At 49.2% G+C, this 3821-nt stretch overlaps 1 long non-coding RNA gene across 1 annotated transcript; it reads right to left on the reverse strand.

The window, feature by feature from the left end:
• Positions 1-1711: 1711 nt before the first annotated feature.
• LOC118557169 lies at positions 1712-2790 on the reverse strand. Its single transcript, XR_004927671.1, has 2 exons — positions 2700-2790; positions 1712-2651 (listed from the first exon to the last, which is right to left on the reverse strand). It is a non-coding gene; the product is annotated as an uncharacterized LOC118557169 (long non-coding RNA).
• Positions 2791-3821: the final 1031 nt, after the last annotated feature.

Below are 3821 nucleotides of genomic sequence, written 5' to 3' on the forward strand. Positions count from 1 at the left end.
AGTGTGGAATTACAGCCATGTTTTCAAATCAAGCTGCTAAATGCCTCAGCTCACTGATCTGTGATGCCGCCATGATGGCAGCAGCATAAAGATGGAAGGCTGATGCTAACCAACCAATAGGGAGCCATTGTCCCCTTAAGACCCGCCCTCCTCATTTGCATAATGAGGCAGAAACACAGAGAAATAGAAAAAGGACAGGCAGAAATAAATAGGGTGGAAGAAACAAATGAGGTAAAAATGTAGAAAGGAAGAATAAAACAGACATTAAAACAGTTTTTAAATGTATTTTTAAGTAATGAATGATTATGGTTATTATAATAAAGAGGAATAAATAAATAAGCTAATTATAAGATATTTACATTTGGCTCATTGTTTAATTTAATTGCTTATATTTATTTGCTGATTTTTGAATATGTCAGAGTCGGTCCTCCATAGAACCAGCTGCTAGCTCTAGATCTTTAAAACAAGCACCTCGCTGGTCCTCAGACCTCCAGCAGGTGGCAGCGCAGCTTAGACTGAAGAATAAACTCACCTGAGAACCTGCAGGAGGAACCTGAAGTTCTGCTTTGAGATGTTCTGCAGATGAAAAACTGTCCAGGAACCAGAAGATCAGCAGAGCTTCTAGAAACATTCACCTGTAAAATAATCCTGACTCTTTGAGAACGTGAACTTTACAACGTTTTGACTTTAAAACAGTCAAACGCTGAAGCCGATCAAGAACATCTCAGAACTTCATGAGAACTTCCAGGAAGATGAACTAGATCCAGTTTCAGCTCCGCGGGACTAAATGAATCAGAACACCCACATGAAAAAAGCAGCTAACCCTGAAGAACCAAGAGAGAGACAGAACCATGATCCTGCAAGGAAAAAACAGAATATGACACGAGGAACAGCTTAGAACCCAGTCAAAAGCTTCCAGAACCTCTGCTCATCTTATTCATAGAACCACAGGGACCTGAATTAATCCAAAGCAGCATTAAGAACATTGCAGTAGAACCAAATAAAGTGCTAGGTTTGAGAACGAAGAGACATGACATTAGAACCAAATTAGGTCTCTAGATCAAGCTCAAACCTTTTAGAACAGACGGCAGAGAACAAGACGTTCTAAGGAAAACACGACACCGTTGGTTAAATGCTGCTGATTCTGGTCTCAGATGGATCTCCAGGTTTCACCTTGGAACAATAGAACGGTTCTCTGAGGAACCTGGGCTTCAGTTCTCTGCTGCACTTCTGGTTTCTGATGAAGTTCTCTGGGTGTTTGGGTTCGGTTCCTCAGCATCGATAATAGTTCCAACATTTCTTCTCAGTACTACTGAAGGTAGAACAGGTACCGCTGGAACCCGACAGCCACGACTCTGGAACCAGAGAACCTTGTCTAGATCACATTCAGAACATTTAATAGAAACCCAGAGGAACGTCTGGAGCAGCACATGGGTCCAGAATATTAAAACTATTCAGAACATAAAGGAGAACCCAACAGAGGTCCAGAGTTGGGAACCTGAATGATAATAGAGACGTGGCAGCAGGAACATAAGCAGGTTCCTGATAAACGTGCCAAGCAGAGGACTGTGACATCATCACCTGATAATAAGGCCGTCTCCAGCGCCGGGGAGGTTCCTCAGTGAGAACGTCCGCAGAACCGCTTCATATGAAGCCGTGGTTCTGCGTGGAGCCGTACCCTGACCCCGGACAGAGAGTCGGGAGGCGGAGCTACGTTTAAAATATTTTATTTGTTTTAAAATATACATCGTTTCCAAACTGAGAAAATAAAAGCATCGTTAGAGTTCTAACAGTCAGAGATTTCTCCCCAACAGGAAGTGGAACAGAACACACCTGCAGCACCTGCTGAGGTCGCCAGGCCAGAGGCAGCACCTGTGGGTGGAGGCGGAGCCAGAGGCAGCACCTGTGGGTGGAGGCGGAGCCAGAGGCAGCACCTGTGGGTGGAGGCGGAGCCAGAGGCAGCACCTGTGGGTGGAGGCGGGGCCAAAGTCCCCTGGGTGTTGGGTCGCAGTGTTCATGTGTGCTCAGGTGTGTCCAGGTGCGCCCAGGTGAGTCCACCTGGCCTTCAGGGGCGTCCCTCAGCTCTGAACGTCGGTGTGAGGCTCATTCAGACGTCACGACAGAAAAGTGAGAAAAGCTGACGTTCCTCAGCTGCAGAACCCAAACCCAAGAACACTGACGAAGGAACACCTGAACGCCTCACACTGCTGTTCTGGAGAACACGGGAGTTTATTTCAGCCTTCAGGAGAAGTTCTGACCTGCAGACCGGAACCACAGCCGGTTCTGGAGAAACGGACCGGGTCAGGAAAGGTTCTGGAACCGTTCTCACGGTTCTTACAGTGAAAAACACGAAGCTTGAATTAGTACAAATATTTAGGCCTTATCGTTTCTCATGGTTTTCTGGATTTAGTCTTTAATTGTTGACCATTTTATCACAAAGTTGTTAATGTTTAATCTCAGAAAAGAGAGAAAAAGTGTTTTACGGTAAAGTCTTTAGGACAGAAGGTTCTGCTCAGGCTGGGAACTCGTCCTGTTTTAGTACCAAACACTTTCCTGAAGCTCCGCCCCTAATCAGACCCGCCAGGGTCCGCAGACCGTGTAAGAATCATTAACCTGCCAGGTGCTTTGCTGGCGGCTACAGGTGAAAACACCTGCAGGCGGCGTTACGCCGTCGTTACGCCACCTACAGGTGAAAACACCTGCAGGGATCCAGCGCCGCCTCAGCGGGTCACTGAGGAGTCGTTACGCCGTCGTTACGCCGTCGTTACGCCGTCGTTACGCCGTCGTTACGCCGTCGTTACGCCGCCTACAGGTGAAAACACCTGTAGGCGGCGTAACGACGCCTGCAGGTGTTTTCACCTGTAGGCGGCGTAACGACGGCGTGCCTCGTCAACATTCAGGTGTGATCTTCGGTACCGGTCCGATTCATGCGCTCCTCTGAAGCACAGACATTCTGGCAGAGCAGAACCTGTGCATCAGAGCCGTGACCCGATCTAACAGCCGGTCCGCTGGGTTCCTGGCTTCAGAACCAGAAATACGGCGGTTCCTTTCCGCTCCGGTTGGAGAACGTTCTGAAACACCGATCCGCGGTCTGGGTTCTACTGATCCGCTGATTTCTGGTTCTGATCCCAGTAAACACCGAGCAGAACCGTCGCTCATCCAGCACCGGGTCCAATAACGGCAGAGAGGTTCTGCCGCTGATCAGGGGTTAGAACGTGGGGAGAGGTTCTGTGGTTCTGTTCCTGCGGTTCTGTTCAGGAGGAAGAATCATTAAAGATGCAGGAGACGCGCTCAGAGTCTATTTATACGCCACATGAAATATTCATCACACCTCCAGCGCTGCCGGCGCGTCTTTGTAGCTGAAGGTCAGCTGGTTCTGACCCAGAACCGCCCCGCCTTCTCAGAACTTAACAGAACATCCAGAGGAACAAGCAGGAGGCTCATAACCCGACAGCACAGGAAGAGCAGAACAGAACCTGCAGAGGCCCAGATGGAGGAGAGTGAATAATTTAGCAGCAGCTGATGAAGAGGAGGAGGAGGAGGAGGGGCGCTGCCTCCTGCCAGGAACCAGAACTCAGACAGAACCTGAACAGAACTCAGCAGAACCGCTGTGACCCGGTTCTGTGACCCGGCTGGGCTGTTCACTGCTTACCTGGTGAATACGGGTCAGGAAGAACCTGGATGCTACAGCTCCCCCTTCAGGGCAGCTGGACCAGAACCCTCCAAGGTTCTGGTCAGTGTTAACGGGTTCTAGACAGAGCGAGTCGGGCCAAACGGACCGGCCCGTCTGAGCCTGTCTGTGATCAGCAGCAAACATTCAA

The sequence above is a fragment of the Fundulus heteroclitus genome, chromosome 22 (genome assembly GCF_011125445.2).
Source record: "Fundulus heteroclitus isolate FHET01 chromosome 22, MU-UCD_Fhet_4.1, whole genome shotgun sequence".
In the NCBI taxonomy this organism is placed as follows: Eukaryota; Metazoa; Chordata; class Actinopteri; order Cyprinodontiformes; family Fundulidae; genus Fundulus; species Fundulus heteroclitus.